Genomic DNA, 17,968 nt, shown 5'->3' on the forward strand with positions numbered 1-17,968 from the left:
ACATGACCTAGGCATGAGCCAGGCTAAAGGGAGGAGAAAAGAAATAACTACATGGACTAGAAATGCTGAGAAAAACTATGTTCGGGGCACTGGGTGTGAGCTGACCCTTTGGGCCACAGCGTTAGTGTTAGAATGAATACTTTTTTCTATTTTCCTATTGATTTCATATTGTTGTTGATTAATTTCTGTTCAAGTTAATAGATTGATTCACCAATGCAAAACCTCTGACTCTGTCTCTCTGAATGCAATCTCAGGTATTGAACACGAGACTATCTTCATCTACTCTAACACCCTTTAATTTAGAATAAAAGTGAAATCCTCTTTAAACTTGTAACACTTAATTTCTGATGTAAATTCTGAATTAAACTAAAATCCAAATTAGATGGCTGGTTTATTCTGATTATAATTCCAAATTGAATATATTCCTCGATCTTGTAAACACTTACTGTAATTCCGCTTTAAGTTAATTCCAGTTGTTCCGCACATGTGCCAGTTGCTGCGATGACGCGCTGGTGACAATATAGTTGAAGACGGCCGCCCGGGCTCGAGATTATTTATTTAATAGGAACCTTAAAATACTTGGGTATAATGAAAAGAGTGGAAGCATAAACATGCAGACATTCACACCGACACACAGACACACGGGCATCGGCAAACGAAACGGGCTTCATCGGGGCATGCAGCATTCGGGAAGTTGGGCATCCAGGTAAGTTGTGATGTTTCTGCCTAGCAACGCCAGTCGCCATATTTTTTTGGGGGTAAAACAACGTATTGACTCCCATTGTAACAGAAAAGGTTTCACTGTTGTGTGTTTGGCTGTTCATCCAATGTAAAAAATAATACAGATATAATTTTTTATATCATCACAAAATAAAAAAAACCAAAAAAAGAAAACGCTGGCTTTCCTTCATAGGACGGATGAGTAAAAACTGGTCTCCAAAAACGTCTCGCTCCTACATGTACTCTCTAGATTTCATAACCGGTAAGTGAACAATTAAGATGTCAAATGAGGATTGAGGATTTTAGGGGCATCTCGGTGGCTTTAGTTTTCATTCTAGATGGCAATATGTTGTATTTGTATCTGTTGTAGCTCTGTTATAAAGTACACTGTGATTAATGGCGTACGAGGATTTTACCACATTTTTCCCGTGCGGGGGTTCATTTATTAGGTAATTGTAAAGATCTGGGTAGGAGAAATTGGGCCAATGTTTTAGATTATTCATCCAAGTGTTGGCTGGGACTTTGTATGAACACTCAGATATACCTAGCACTGATTACTTAGCCTTATATCATCCCCTGGCCTTTTCTGGTAGTGTTTCTTGATAGTAGGGACAATAAAGCTCCATAGCAAAGCTATCTCACATTGTGGCGTTTTAGTAGTTAAAGATCCTCCCTGCGGTAATGAATCCTCTCAGGCCCTGTGTTAGGCTTGTATCCAGTAGTGAACCCAATTGCAGAGACGGAGACTGAGACTGGTGACGAATGCAATGACAATGTTTTATTTCCAGTACTTATTAGTCAGTTGTTTTGCAGGTGAAGAGTCCGGATGAGAGCTGACAGAGGCAGGCTGGTGCGTGGAGAGAACAGGGGATCCAGGGCAGGTCGGTGAGCTGATGAAGAAGCAGGCAAGACAGGTAGTTCACTGAGTAGTCCGTGTGGCTGAGCCCAGGCTGGTTCAGGAGTAGAGGGAAGGCAGGATCTGACTGAGCTAGAGGAAACTGAGTCTACGATCTGGCAAGGAGGTGGAGCTGACGACCGGTTCTTATAGCTGTGGAGAGTGGTGATTGGTTGTAGCTGCAGCTCAGCTCCTGCACAGCTGAAGTCACTCCTGTAATTAAGCACACACACACAGTGAGAGAGAGCCTGCAGCCTAAGAGGGCCTGACAGTACCCCCCCCTCTAAGGGCGCCACCTGGCGCACTCTTGAGCATGTCAGGATGTTGGCGATTGAAATCGCGAACCAGAGTAGAGTCCATGATCTGGCGCCGAGGAACCCAACAGCGCTCCTCGGGACCGTATCCTTCCCAGTCGACCAAGTACTGTAAGCCACGGCCCCGACGGCGCACACCCAGCAGCCGCTTAACAGTAAAGATCTCCTGGTTGTCCACCATTCTGGGAGGAGGAGGGGGAGGAGCGGAGGGGCAAAGAGGGCTAGAGGAGACAGGCTTGATTTGAGAGACATGGAAGGTGGGGTGAACACGGAGTGAAGCCGGGAGCTTGAGACGAACAGCACAGGGGTTGACAATGGACATGATTTCAAATGGACCGATAAACCGAGGAGAAAGTTTTTTTGATTCAACCTTGAGAGGGAGATTCTTTGAGTTGAGCCATACCCTCTGTCCAGGAGTGTAGTTGGGTGCAGGGGTCCGATGACGATTGGCCTGTTTCTGCATTTGAGTGGAAGAATGAAGCAGAGCTGTCCCGGCCTGTCGCCAAACCTTAAAGCAGCGCCGCATATGGGTCTGGATGGAGGGAACCGCTAACTCTTGCTCCTGTGAGGGGAACAAGGGAGGTTCATATCCAAGGGAACACAGAAAGGGGGACATACCAGAGGAGGCGTTGGGGAGGGTATTATGGGCATATTCAACCCAAGGAAGTACAGAGCTCCAGGAGGATGGGTTGGAGGAGGTGATGCAACGGAGCGCAGTCTCCATCTCCTGATTTGTCCTCTCAGCTTGGCCATTGGTCTGTGGGTGGTATCCAGATGAGAGGCTGGTTGTAGCTCCGAGGGCAGAACAAAAGGCTTTCCAGACCTGGGAGGTAAACTGGGGTCCCCTGTCTGAGACGATGTCAGAGGGTAGTCCATGCACACGAAAAACATGATTAACCAGAAGGTCAGCAGTCTCCCTAGCTGAGGGAAGTTTTGGCAGGGCCAAAAAATGAGCAGCCTTAGAAAAACGGTCAATAATTGTGAGGATAACAGTGTTACCGTTAGAAGGGGGGAGACCAGTGACGAAGTCCAAAGCGATATGTGACCAAGGACGGCCCGGGATAGGCAGGGGACGAAGGAAACCAGAGCTGGGTTTATTGGAAGTCTTGTTTTGTGCACAAACAGAACAGGCGGTGATGAATGACCGGGTGTCTGCCTCCATGGTGGGCCACCAGAAACGGCGTCTCAGGAAAGCCAGGGTCCGGTTTATGCCAGGATGACAGGTAAGACGGGAGGAGTGAGCCCACTGGAGAACCTTAGAACGGACGGAATCAGGAACAAACAGACAGTTAGTAGGACAGTTGCCTGGGTCGGCCCGCTGGTTCTGGGCCTGTTTGACCAAGGACTCAATATCCCAGGTAACGGCTGCAATGACACGGGATGGAGACAGGATGGGTTCTGGGTCTGAAACTGGCTCTTCTGAGAACTGGCGAGACAGAGCGTCTGGTTTTGTGTTGCGGGAACCTGGGCGATAGGTTAATGTAAAGTTAAACCTGCCAAAGTACAAAGCCCACCTTGCTTGCCTGGAGTTAAGACGCTTAGCGGATTGGATGTATGAAAGGTTCTTGTGATCAGTCCATACCACAAATGGTTGCTCCGCCCCCTCCAGCCAGTGGCGCCACTCCTCCAGCGCTAGTTTGACAGCCAGTAGCTCCCTGTTACCGATGTCGTAGTTTCTCTCTGCAGGGGAGAGTCTGCGAGAGAAAAAGGCACAGGGGTGAAGCTTATTGTCAGCCACAGCTCTCTGAGACAACACTGCTCCAACCCCAGTATCCGAAGCGTCCACCTCCACAATGAATTGACGGTCTGAATCAGGCTGAACCAGAACGGGAGCGGAGGTGAAACGGCACTTCAGCTCCTTGAATGCTGCTTCTGCCTCTGAGGTCCAGCAGAAGGGGATCGAAGTGGAGGTGAGGGCCGTGAGGGGAACAGCGATGCTGCTATAATTCCGGATGAACCTCCGGTAAAAGTTCGCAAAACCCAAAAAGCGCTGCAGCTGCTTACGGTTGGTGGGTGCTGGTCACTCCGTCACGGCAGACACCTTGGCCGGGTCCATTTGCATCTCTCCCTGGGCGACAATATAACCAAGAAAGGAGATCTTAGGGACATGAAATTCACATTTCTCAGATTTCACAAACAACTTATTTTCCAGGAGACGTTGCAGGACCATGCGCACATGTAGCTGATGCTCAGAGGGGGTCTTGGAAAAAATCAAGATGTCATCCAAGTACACAAAAACAAACCTGTTAAGCATGTCTCGGAGGACATCATTAACTAGGGCCTGAAAAACAGCAGGAGCATTTGTTAGCCCAAAAGGCATTACCAGGTACTCGAAGTGTCCAAGTGGGGTGTTAAATGCTGTCTTCCATTCGTCTCCTTCTCGGATGCGAACCAGATGATATGCGTTGCGGAGATCCAGCTTTGTGAAAATGGTGGCTCCGTGGAGAGGGACAAATGCAGAATTTATTAACGGCAATGGATATTTATTTTTAATTGTTATGTTGTTGAGACCTCTGAAGTCAATGCAGGGCCTAAGGGTCCCATCCTTCTTCCCAACAAAAAAGAAACCTGCGCCTACCGGAGCGGAGGAGGGACGAATAATTCCAGCCGCAAGGGAGTCCTGAATGTACCTCTCCATGGCTTCATTTTCAGGTCTGGAGAGGTTGTAGAGCCGGCTGTTGGGAAGAGGAGCACCTTGCTGAAGGTCTATGGCGCAATCATAAGGGCGATGAGGCGGCAGGGACAAGGCATGATGCTTACTGAAAACTGGGGCGAGGTCATGATATTCCTCTGGGACCAGGGACAGGTCAGGGGCCTCGGGTTGAGTCTGTGGCACAGTGAAGGCAGGGACAAGAGCAGATTGCAAACAATGAGAATGACAGAAATTGCTCCAGGAAATGATTTTACCTGCAGTCCAGTCTATTTGGGGATTGTGTTGTCGAAGCCAGGGGATTCCAAGGACCAGAGGAGTTTGAGGGCAGTCAATGATGTGGAGTTGAATCTTTTCTTCATGATTCCCAGACAGACGGAGTGTAACGGGTATAGTTTGGTGAGTGATCCGTGCTAGGAGTTTACCATTGAGAGCTTTGGCATCAATTGGGGAATCCAAAGGCTTTGTTGATATTGCCATCTGTCGTACCACTGAACGGTCAATAAAACTCTCGTCAGCTCCAGAGTCAACGAATGCCATGAGGGGTAACGACTGGGACTGCCACCAGAGGGAGGAATGGAGCTGCAGGCGGCAGGGAGAGGAGCTGTCTGCTCGGCTCACCAATATCTCTCCCATTATTGGTGAGCCGGTCCTTTTACCGGGCGAGTTGGGCAGGTGGAAATGTAATGGCCTGATTGACCACAATAGAGGCAGGACCTGGAATTAATTCGACGGGCTCTCTCCTCTGATGTCAGTTGGGCTCTGCCTAACTGCATGGGCTCAGGGTTAGCCGTGGGGGTTCGGGGATGTTCCAGGACTTCAATCGGAAAGTGCTGGGGAGCCGTAGTGGTAGGTGGAGTCTTCACCGCCTTCTCTCTGCGACGCTCTCTGAGACGGTTGTCTATTTTAATTGCTAGGGAAATCAGGTGATCAAGTGATTCAGGTTCATCCCGGGAAACAAGTTCATCTTTAATAGAGTCAGTCAAAGCATTCTGAAAGGCCCCCTGCAGAGCCTCATCATTCCACCCACTCACCGCTGCCAGAGTCCGGAAATCAATGGCCAGTTCAGCAACGCTGCGAGATCCCTGTCGTAGTGAGAGCAGACGTTTAGCAGCATCTTTACCTCGAACAGGGTGGTCGAAAACCTTTTGCATCTCCAACACAAATGCGTCATAAGAAAAACACAGGGCTGACTGGCTCTCCCACACTGCAGATCCCCAGGCACGAGCAGATCCGGTTAAAGAATTTATTAGGTATGCAATGCGAGAGCGATCAGTTGCGTAGGAGAGTTGCTGTTGTTCAAACACTAAAGAACATTGAGTCAAAAATGCTGTGCAGGAACCCAGATCTCCATCATATTTCTCAGGTGCCGGCACATAAGGCTCACGAAGCGCAGGAGTCATGACTGACACTGGAGGAGCAGCTGCTGGAGAAGGTGGGGGAGGGGCAGGCTGAGTGAATGCTGCCTGAGAGAGCTGGGCTGTTAACGAGGTGACTTGATTGGTCAAGATACTAATCTGATTGAGGATGGCCTGATTATTGTCTGTAAGGGTTTTCAAAAGGTCTTCATGCTGTCCTAGAAGCCTGCCTTGGCAGGAAATGGCTTTTCTCATAGTTGAAGAATCCACTGTGTCAGGGTCCATGTCTGCTGGGTTCATGTTCCTGGCCAGATCGTACTGTTAGGCTTGTATCCAGTAGTGAACCCAATTGCAGAGACGGAGACTGAGACTGGTGACGAATGCAATGACAATGTTTTATTTCCAGTACTTATTAGTCAGTTGTTTTGCAGGTGAAGAGTCCGGATGAGAGCTGACAGAGGCAGGCTGGTGCGTGGAGAGAACAGGGGATCCAGGGCAGGTCGGTGAGCTGATGAAGAAGCAGGCAAGACAGGTAGTTCACTGAGTAGTCCGTGTGGCTGAGCCCAGGCTGGTTCAGGAGTAGAGGGAAGGCAGGATCTGACTGAGCTAGAGGAAACTGAGTCTACGATCTGGCAAGGAGGTGGAGCTGACGACCGGTTCTTATAGCTGTGGAGAGTGGTGATTGGTTGTAGCTGCAGCTCAGCTCCTGCACAGCTGAAGTCACTCCTGTAATTAAGCACACACACACAGTGAGAGAGAGCCTGCAGCCTAAGAGGGCCTGACACCCTGGGTGTTCTGGGGATGAATGTGATCCGTAGGTGCTATCAGGAACTTTTTGAGTAGTATAGCACTGCTCTATTTGATACAGCCACTGTGGTGGTGTCTCCCACCTTGTTGGTTTCAAAAGTGCCATGCACCTTTACAGCCTCTCCCAAAACATCCAGGCACAATCAGGTGCAAGGAAAAAGGGCGATCCGCATCCCTGGGGGTTCAATGAGGATTGTCCTGGCTACTTGTTCTGCGCAGTGTTCAGGAAACACTGTGTTGTTCGAGCCACTTGAGCGGGGCTTGCTGGCAGGGCTCTTGTCATCTCCTGCTTTAGTTCAGGTGGTTCGGGGCACTGCTTATGTTCCTGTTGTCAATATGAGTGACAATGATGTACTGCTTTATTGTCGTACTCTTGTTGGGATACTGGATGGTGTAAATGTAATGAGTCTTCCGGCAGGACTAATCGAAATACAGTAGTCCCTCGTTTATCGCGGGGGTTACGTTCTAAAAATAACCCGCAATAGGCGAAGTAGTCAGCTTTATTTTTTACTATTATTATACATGTTTTAAGGCTGTAAAACCCTTCACCACACACTTTATACACTTTTCTCAGACAGGAATTAACATTTCTCTCTTGTTTAAACACTCTCAAAGTTCAAACCTACGTAAATTTTAAAACATAAACCTGTTTTCAAACAAACAGCACTTCAGAGTTACACTGCTAGCCATTAGACATTGATGCTGAACGCATTCAGAGTCTTTGTTAGTCAGGCAGTCAACACGGACACCGGTCTGTTCACCCATTCAACCATGGAGTAGAAGCTGTGTGTGACCACCTGGAGCTGTATGACCACAGCCTTTATAACCGGAACCGGACTAAGAAGGATTTGGTGTGGAGGATAATCAGCGAGGAGGTGGTAGTAGCAGGTAAAAGTTCTCTCTGTAGAACTGAACTAAGTTAGCATTAGCTGCTAATCACACCGGCTTTTTTGACTGGTGGTTTGTAAGAGGAGAACAAAGAGCGCAGCTCCTCGCTTCAACAAGCAGTGAAACCAATCAGGATGCAGAACACAATGCGCGTTCATGCGCTGTAAATAAATGCATCCAAAATTGCACTGTAAAAAAATCCACGAAACACCGAGGCCGCGAAAGGTGAACCGCGATAGAGCGAGGGACTACTGTACTGTCAAACGAGGCGAGGGTCTCCTCCCAAAGTGTTGCTCCCCCAGCCACAGATCCGCTAGCAGGTGTTGATCTAACCCCACTGTCCAGGGGGGAACAGAAAGAGGTGCATTCATTACCGAGGATGTACTCATCTGTATTTTCCACACATTAACAGGATCTGGGGTGCATCAGCCTGATCACTCATGACATCCTCTTGCTGGATAGTGTCCCGGCCCACTGCCGAAACCCACCATCTGAGTTATGAGCTGGTCAAATAACACATCCACCAGCTCCTCAGAGCACAGGTAATCAAAGAGAGCACCAGTCCATGTGTCCCCCAATGTTTTGGTCTGAAAAACGGGCGGCAGTATTCGTCTGTGCTTGGTCTAATGTCAACTTAATCTCAAGACCCGGAAAGACGCGTTTCCTCCCGCTGGTTCTACACTATGGATTTGGCCAGCAGATATAATCAAGTCCCGGTCACGGAGAGCGACTGGCATAAAACAGCGTTTTTTACAAGCATTTTGGCCTTCATGAATGGAATCTCATGCCTTTTGGGCTCTGCAATGCCATCCAAAGATTGATGCAGCACATCTTTGGGGACCAGCAGTGATAGATAATATTGTTGTTTTCTCATCCACTGTAACACAACATCTGAAGAGGCTGGACGTGGTGCTCAGGAGACTGCAGAAGGAAGGGCTCAAGGCAAAACTGAGTAAGTGCCACTTTTTCCTGCAGGAGGTGCGCTACCTGGGGCATGTGATTTCAGACGAGGGAGTGACGACCTACCCCAGCAAGATCAATGTAGTTGCCAATTGGCCCATTCTATCAACGGCTGCAGAACTGCATTCCTTTTTGGGGATTGCCGGCTACTATAGACAGTTTGTTAAAGGCTTTGCCAAACTGGTCGCACCTTTACATTATTGATCGTGTGGATGAACTGAGCAAACAGCGGCCCAAGAAAAGGGCAGCTGTGAGCCCCTGGTCTGAGGAGTGTCAGCAGATCTGACACCCTCAAAGCCAAGCTTAATTTGGCTCCAGTACTGGCCTATGCAATCTTCACCCTGCCCTTTATTTTGAAGGTTGATGCTAGTCACGCAGGCTTAGGAGTGGTACTTTCCCAGGAGCAAGATGGAAAGGTCAGGCCTTATGCATATGCAAGTAGGGGACTTCAACCAACTGAGCAAAATATGTCCAGCTCTTAGAAATTGGAACTATTGGTTCTGAAATGGGCAATGACTGAGAAATTTAGGGAGTATCTATTGGGCCACAGGTTTGTGGTCTATACGGATAAAAACCCCCTGAGTCACCTCTCATCTGCCAAACAGGGGGCAGTTGAGCAGCGTTGGGTGGCTGAGTTGGCCTCATTAGACTTTGAGCTTAAGTATTGTTCTTTATTTCTTTATTATTTTATTCATTTATTTGTTTTTTTTATGTATGATTTATTTCCATTTTTCAAATAGAAAAACACACAGACAGAAATCACTAATAACATAATGACCAAAAATTAAACAACAGGAAATAATAAGATATAAAAGGGTCAGCCTAAAATAACAAAAAATATTAATAATAAATAAACAATATCATGTAAAGCAAAGCAAACAAAACAGAAAAACAAAACAAAACAAACAACAACAAAAAACACACAATTATGCGCTACTATAACAATTACAAAAAGGTATGTAGGTACATTGTATAGCAGAGATTAGAAAAATGGCCTACATTGATTAAGGAAAGACAAGAACAGAAATACAAAATATGGGGGTTATGGGGCTACATCAAGTGTCAAAGATATGACATGTTCTATAAAAGGTAACCAAACTTTAGAAAATTTAGTGTCCGAGCCTCTGAGAGAGTGCTTTATTTTTTCCGGTTTCATAAAATAAAGAGCATCTTTTATCCAGTGAGAGTGGATGGATGAGGGTCTATCCAGCGCATCAAAATGGCTCTAAAGGCCAAGAGTGTAAGGAAAGCTACAAATTCAGAAAAATGGGATGGCAAGGAGCAACCTTCAGGAAGAATCCCAAACAGAGCAGTCAGGGGAGACTGTGGGACTCTCACGGACAAAACAACTGAAATTGAATCAAAAACTGAATCCCAAAACGTGGACAAGGCAAGGCAGGTTAGGAACGTGAATTAGATTAGCCGGACCTAATTTGTATTTCACACAGTTAGAGTCAGTACCAGGAAAAATCCGAGCCAGTGTGCTCCTAGACCAGTGTACCCTATGCACCACTTTTCACTGGAGGATGCAATGCCTAGCGCAAATTGATTTGAAATGAATACGCTTCAGAATAGACTGCCACTGATCCTCGTTAGTTTCTATGTTGAGTTCTTTGGACCAGGCAGCACAGAAGTGATCCGATGTTACAGAAAAAATAGAAAGAAAAAAGTTATACATTTCAGATATTGCTCCCTTCAAAGAAGGGTTCATTTCCATTAGAACATCAATCATAGTGTTTTCAGGGACAGTGGCATAGCCAGGGAAATGCTTACCAGTACTCTAACCGGCAAGTACCTAAAAAAGTGTGCATTGGGCAATCTGAAATTTAAAGATAATTGAGCAAATGAGGCCAATCTACCATCCACAAATAAGTCTTTCACCGAAAAAAGTCCACGGCTCTTCCATAATGCTAATGTTTCATCTATGAATGATGGAGAAAATAAAGGGTTCAAATCAAATGGAGAATGAAGGGGTATACCCTGAAACTCAATATGCCGCTTCACTTGCGTCCAAATTTTAAGGTAGTTTTTAACTATGACATTACTAGAATATATGAACCATGAACCGCCACCTTAACGTGGTGGAGGGGTTTGAGTACCCGAATGATCCTGGGAGCTATGTTGTCGGGGGCTTAATGCCCCTGGTAGGGTCTCCCAAGGCAAACAGGTCCCAGGTGACGGGTCCGACTAAGAGCGGTTCAGTAGCCATATATGTATAATAAAAAACAAAGGCAGTTCACGTCGCCCGGATTGGCGCTACCGGGGCCCCACCTTGGAGCCAGGCCCGGGGTTGGGGCTCGAGTGCGAGCGCCTGGTGGCCGGGGCTTTGCCCACGGGCCCCGGCCGGGCAGAGCCCGAAAGGACGACGTGGGCCCGCCCTCCCGTAGGCCCACCACCCGCAGGAGGGATCATATAAGGCCGGTGCAGTGTGGATCGGGCAGTCGTCCAGGGCGGGGGCCTTGGCGATCTGATCCCCGGCTACAGAAACTAGCGTTAGGGACGTGGAATGTCACCTCTCTGGCGGGGAAGGAGCCTGAGCTTGTGTGCGAGGTGGAGAAGTTCGGACTAGATATAGTCGGTCTCACCTCGACACATAACAAGGGCTCTGGAACCAGCCTTCTCGATAGGGGTTGGACTCTCTTCTACTCTGGAGTCGCCAATGGTGAGAGGCGCCGGGCCGGGGTGGCTATACTTCTTGCCCCCCGACTTAGTGCCTGTACGTTGGAGTTTACCCCGGTAGACGAGAGGGTAGCCTCCCTCCGCCTTCGGGTGGGGGGACGGATCCTGACTGTTGTTTGTGCCTATGGGCCAAACAGCAGCTCGGAGTATCCACCCTTCTTGGATTCCTTAGAGGGAGTACTGGAGAGTGCTCCTTCTGGGGATTCCCTCGTTCTGCTGGGGGACTTCAACGCTCACGTTGGCAGCGACAGTGAGACCTGGAGGGGCGTGATTGGGAGGAACGGCCCCCCTGATCGGAACCCGAGCGGTGTCTTGTTGTTGGACTTCTGTGCTCGTCACAGATTGTCCATAACAAACACCATGTTCAAGCATAAGGGTGTCCATATGTGCACTTGGCACCAGGACACCCTAGGCCGCAGTTCGATGATCGACTTCGTAGTCGTGTCATCGGACTTGCGGCCGCATGTCTTGGACACTCGGGTAAAGAGAGGGGCGGAGCTGTCAACTGATCACCACCTGGTGGTGAGTTGGCTCCGATGGCGGGGGAGGATGCCGGTTAGACCTGGCAGACCCAAACGTATAGTGAGGGTCTGCTGGGAACGCCTGGCAGAGTCTCCCGTCAGAAGGAGCTTCAACTCCCACCTCCGGGAAAACTTCAACCATGTCTCGGAGGAGACGGGGGACATTGAGTCCGAGTGGGCCATGTTCCGTGCCTCTGTTGCTGAGGCGGCTGATCGGTGCTGTGGTCGCAAGGTAGTCGGTGCCTGTCGTGGCGGCAATACCCGAACCCGTTGGTGGACACCGGGGGTGAGGGATGCCGTCAAGCTGAAGAAGGAGTCCTACCGGGCCTTTTTGGCCTGTGGGACTCCGGAGGCAGCAGACAGGTACCGACGGGCCAAGCGAAGTGCAGCCACGGCGGTCGCCGAGGCAAAAGCCCGGACATGGGAGGAGTTTGGTGAGGCCATGGAGAACGACTTCCGGACGGCTTCGAAGAGATTCTGGACCACTATCCGGCGTCTCAGGAGGGGGAAGCAGTGCACCGTCAACACTATGTATGGTGCGGATGGTGCGCTGCTGACTTCGACTCGAGACGTTGTGGATCGGTGGGGGGAATACTTCGAAGACCTCCTCAATCCCACCGACACGCCTTCCAATCAGGAAGCAGGGCCCAGGGACCCGAGAGTGGGCTCTCCTATCTCTGGGGCTGAGGTTGCCGAGGTGGTTAAAAAGCTCCTCGGTGGCAGGGCTCCAGGGGTGGATGAGATCCGCCCGGAGTTCCTCAAGGCCCTGGATGTTGTGGGGCTGTCATGGCTGACACGACTCTGCAACATCGCGTGGACATCGGGGGCAGTGCCTCTGGATTGGCAGACAGGGGTGGTGGTCCCCCTTTTTAAGAAGGGGGACCGGAGGGTGTGTTCCAATTATAGAGGGATCACACTTCTCAGCCTCCCCGGTAAGGTCTATTCAGGGGTACTGGAGAGGAGGGTCCGCCGGATAGTTGAACCTCGGATTCAGGAGGAGCAATGTGGTTTTCGTCCTGGCCGTGGAACTGTGGACCAGCTCTACACCCTCAGCAGGGTCCTTGAGGGGTCATGGGAATTCGCCCAACCAGTCCACATGTGTTTTGTGGACCTGGAAAAGGCATTTGACCGTGTCCCTCGGGGATTCCTGTGGGGGGTCCTCCGGGAGTATGGGGTATCGAACCTCCTGATAGGAGCTGTTCGTTCCCTGTATGACCGGAGTCAGAGTCTGGTCCGCATTGCCGGCAGTAAGTCGAAATCGTTTCCGGTGAGGGTTGGACTCCGCCAGGGCTGCCCTTTGTCACCGATTCTGTTCATAACTTTTATGGACAGAATTTCTAGGCGCAGTCAGGGCGTTGAGGGGGTCCGGTTCGGGGGCCTCAGTATTGCATCACTGCTTTTTGCAGATGATGTGGTCCTGTTGGCTCCAACATACCGTGACCTTCAACTCTCACTGGATCGGTTCGCAGCCGAGTGTGAAGCGGCCGGAATGAGAATCAGCACCTCCAAATCCGAGTCCATGGTTCTCGACCGGAAAAAGGTGGAGTGCCTTCTCCGGGTTGGAGATGAGGTTCTGCCCCAGGTGGAGGAGTTTAAGTACCTCGGGGTCTTGTTCACGAGTGAGGGAAGGATGGAGCGAGAGATCGACAGGCGGATTGGTGCGGCGTCTGCAGTGATGCGGAGTCTGCACCAGTCCGTCATTGTAAAGAGGGAGCTGAGCCAAAAAGCGAAGCTCTCTATTTACAGGTCGGTCTACGTTCCAACCCTCACCTATGGTCATGAACTTTGGGTCATGACCGAAAGAACAAGATCACGGGTACAAGCGGCCGAAATGAGTTTCCTCCGTAGGGTGGCTGGGCTCTCCCTTAGAGATAGGGTGAGAAGCTCAGTCATTCGGGAGGGGCTCAAAGTAGAGTCGCTGCTCCTCCGCATCGAGAAGAGCCAGATGAGGTGGCTCGGGCACCTAATTAGGATGCCCCCTGAACGCCTCCCTAGTGAGGCGTTCAGGGCACGTCCCTCCGGAAGGAGGCCCCGGGGAAGACCCAGGACACGCTGGAGAGACTATGTCTCTCGGCTGGCCTGGGAACGTCTCGGGGTCCCCCCGGAAGAGCTGGAGGAAGTGGCCGGGGAGAGGGAAGTCTGGGCCTCCCTACTGAGGATGCTGCCCCCGCGACCCGGAAACGGCTAAGCGGGAGAAGATGGATGGATGGATGGATTACTAGAATATGATGTAGACAATGATTTTAAGGGAAGGCAAAGGAGGGAAAATAAAGAGGCAGTCACATAAGGCCTCCTCTATCAGCATCCAATTTGGTTTGTTATTAGTATTACACCAAAATAACATTTTGCGGATATTGACGAACCAATAATAGTACAAAAAATTTGGCAAAGCTTGGCCCCCAAGTTCCTTGCTTTTTTGTAGGAGGTTCTTTCGCGTTCTGGAAGTTTTTTTGTTCCATAGGAATTGTGAAATAGAACTATCAAGTGACTGAAAAAAGGTTTTTAGAATAAACACCGGAATGCATTGAAAGTGATGCAAAAATTTGGGCAGAACATTCATTTTGATGCAACTAATTCTTCCTGTAAGAGAGAGAGGCAACATGGACCAGCAATGTATATCTTGAGCAAGCTGTTCGAGCAAAGGGTTGAAGTTGGTTTTGAAAAGCTTGGTTCGAAAACTCCTTAGTTACATGAATTCCCAGGTTTTTGAAACTTTGCAAGGCAGCTTTAAAAGGTAAACTGGCCAACGGGTGGGCTACTGCCACAGGATTAATGGGGAGAGTTTCACTTTCATCAAAATTAAGTTTATAATCGGATATCTGCCCAAAGCTCTTCAACAAAGATAGAGCCATAGAGATACCAGCAGCTCTATGGCTATTGCAAATAGAAGTGGGGAAAAAGGGCGGCAATGCCAGGTTCCGCGACCTAAGGAAAAATATTGAGAATAATCGTTATTTGTACGGACGTGTGTCAATGGTGAGGAATATAACAATTTGATCCAAGATACTGTATAAATGTGCACCCAAAGCTAAAACGCTGTACAGCAGAGGTGCCAGGGTGAAATTGGTCAGGGGGCCAAAATTTTTTCAAGTGAGACTTGAAAGACCAAACACTGACTCAACACATGGGTATGCTGCTAGAAATTATTCATGAAGGCCTACACATTAAAACAGAAATTGCATTGGCACCACAATAGCCTCACAATGAGCCTAAAGCAAGTTACCCTCTAAAAACGTAACATTGTTCCATCTATGCAAGTAGCCTACATTTATAAATTAGAAATGCAACAAAATAGACAAAACACATTTCCTATAAATAACACAAGTGTAAACTGTAAATTATTCTGATCATATTTATTGAAAGCTTGCACATGAAAACATGCCAATGCATAATTAGGCCAATTAAAAGAAGGCCAGGCCAAGTAGGCCTAAACAAGTCACAGAAAGCAAGTGCCAGAATAAAGTAATCCAACAATAGGCCAAGTGACTGAATAACCAGTTGGAATTAGCAAAACAAAAAGGTTCTTGAAAAAATTGCCAAATATAACCTATCTTAAAACATTACATTGGCTCAATAACAGATGGCACATTAACTTTGCCAGTCATCACCAGTACACTCCAACCCACATTTCCACACACCCATGCCTATGGCACGAGCCTACTGTATAACCTACATCAGTCAACCCCAACCCCTTTTATTCCCTCCCACCCATGTCACACAGGATTATGTTAAATGGGGAGACAAACCTTCTTCAGCTACATTTTACTTGTTGACTTTTAACTTTCACCAGCTTAGCCCAGCTGCAGCTGAGGCGGGCAACAGCAACAGACCAACTGATGGATTCCACCAAAATGTAAGGTCCCATATTATGCTATTTTTCACCCATCTTAATTTGTTCAAAGAACCCCAACAACATAGCATTTGAGGTATATTTTCCCAAACCCGTCTGTTTTCTGGAGTTTTAGCCCCTGAAAAGTGACTTTCTGACCGGGCTGTGTGAGTGGGCGTGTCTATAGACACAGACTCCACATTTGACTCCACACAACAGTTGATCACTAGTGACTTTTTTTTGCTATTCACACACTTGTTGTTTTCAGCCAGAAAACTGCACAATACAGTAAAACACATAGCTATTTAAGTGGATATTGTGATTGTGAGTCAGAAAAAAACTGTTTTATGAAGTGTATGCATTGTGCAGCTGTTTCAGCTGATTCAAACACTTACCAGAGCTGCTATGTTGCTTTACTGTCATCATCTCATGTAGAGACTACAGGAAAAGTCCATTCAAGGTGATAGTCACCAGATTCGTGGTTCGAGTTCGAGTGGGCTGTTCTAAGTAGTGATTGGGCTGGAAATTGTCCATCTGATCTGGCAACGCTGATTCCCGATTTCACGTGTGAAACGGGGAAATTTTCTCTGTGTTAGAGTTACACAGAACACAAACAAACAACTGGATGATTTTATTTCACATTTTGTGTGCTGGTGGACACACACACACACACACACAAATGAAACCTTTATGAAACCCGTCTGATCAGGGCTAATTATTGGAGACATTATGAGCTCCAGACGTTTTGCCAGTATTTTAGCCAAGACTTTAACATCCGCACACAGCAGAGAAATGGGACGGTAGTTACTGCAAACACATGGATCTTTATCTTTTTTTAAAATAAAAGGAAATTATTGCTTGACGTAGGGTGAGTGGTAAAACATCAGATTCAGAAGCATAACGGGAGATAAGTTATCAATAAAGACCTTATAGAATTCTGACGGAAAACCATCTTTCCACTTTGCATAGACATCACAGCGTTCTTGATTTCAGTCGCAGTAAATGGATTATCTAAATCAGCTGCAACACCTGTTTCAATTGTAGGAATTGTAAAAGATTTAAAGAAATTATTGTTTTCCCTGTGTGTGTGACAGTGTGCAATAATGATTGCTGGAACACCTCATCCACACAGTTGCTCCGGTCAGAGAGAAACAAGGATACAGAGTTCAGTCTTAGCCTTTTATATGCCAAAGCATGGAAACAGTGAGGAACTATCCATTAGTTCACTGATGTACAAGATAACTGATGATTTGTGATGGTATTCTGTAAATAATAAGACAGAAAAACAGATATAAATGAACAACGGACCGATCGGAAGTGACACAGCCGGTTAGCTTAGCATTAGCGCTGATAACAGAAACAGTGGGCTACTCGTGAGGTTCACAACCAATAAACAACTGTTTAAACATACTCACAGTGAACCAAACTTACTTCTTTCATGAACGTTTTACAATGAGAACTGGTGGCTGTGGCTGGTGACGTGCTGACGTGGTGACGTATCGATCATTTCCTGTTTACGCTCTACCGCTGCTTGCAGCGCTATACTATACTATATACTATACTATACTATACTGTGTTCTGCTAACGCTAATCAAACTTGTTGTCATTGATATTTTAGCCTTGAAAACACTTGTTTTAATTTTTTACCGTACAGTTAAACGTACGAAGGTTAAGTAAAAAGCAATCTCGCCTCTTATAGGCAGTGTAATCTCCTTTAAACTTCCTTTTGTCCTTAGCTTAGCTTAGCTTAGCTTAAATTTAGCACCTATGGCTTCTCTCTCCTCCCCTCCGCTCTCCTGCCCGGTGTGTCAGATGTTTAGTTACTCCTCGTCCTCCTTTAGGGACAATGGTAGTTGCATAAAGTGTAGCGTACTGTTAGATATGGAGGCGAGGATCAACAATCTGGAGAAGCGGTTCCGCACCCCTGATACCAAAACCGAAGCTAGCAAGCAGGACCTAGCCGGTGCGGACCGTGCTAGCTCTAGCTTAGCCTCCCCCCCGGCCAGCAATGATTGGGTTAATAACTTTGATTTATTCTGTTTAACTGAAACATGGCTGTATCAAGATGAATATGTTAGTTTAAATGAAGCCACTCCTCCCAGTCATTTAAATACTCATATGCCACGAGACATAGGCCGTGGAGGTGGTGTAGCAGCTATTTATCATTCCTCGCTCCTAATCTATCCTAAACCAAAGGCCAGTTACACTTCCTTTGAATGCCTGGTTCTAAATTTATCTCATACCGAATCAAAAACCTGCCAGCCAGTCTTATTTGCGATAATTTACCGTCCTACAGGCCCTTTTCTGAATTTCTATCAGAATTCTCTGAGTTTATATCAAACTTAGT

The 17,968-nt window shown here is 47.7% G+C and overlaps 1 protein-coding gene and 1 long non-coding RNA gene across 4 annotated transcripts in view; both read right to left on the reverse strand.

Moving 5' to 3' along the window:
- Positions 1-17,968, reverse strand: part of LOC114462582 (malate dehydrogenase, cytoplasmic-like) — a 174,569-nt gene that overhangs the window by 45,489 nt on the left and 111,112 nt on the right. The gene's annotated exons all lie outside the window — the stretch shown is intronic.
- On the reverse strand, positions 2,749-3,158 carry LOC114462619 (uncharacterized). Its single transcript, XR_003673991.1, has 2 exons — positions 2,929-3,158; positions 2,749-2,778 (listed from the first exon to the last, which is right to left on the reverse strand). It is a non-coding gene; the product is annotated as an uncharacterized LOC114462619 (long non-coding RNA).

Source organism: Gouania willdenowi, chromosome 1 (assembly GCF_900634775.1).
Source record: "Gouania willdenowi chromosome 1, fGouWil2.1, whole genome shotgun sequence".
Classification (NCBI taxonomy): Eukaryota; Metazoa; Chordata; class Actinopteri; order Blenniiformes; family Gobiesocidae; genus Gouania; species Gouania willdenowi.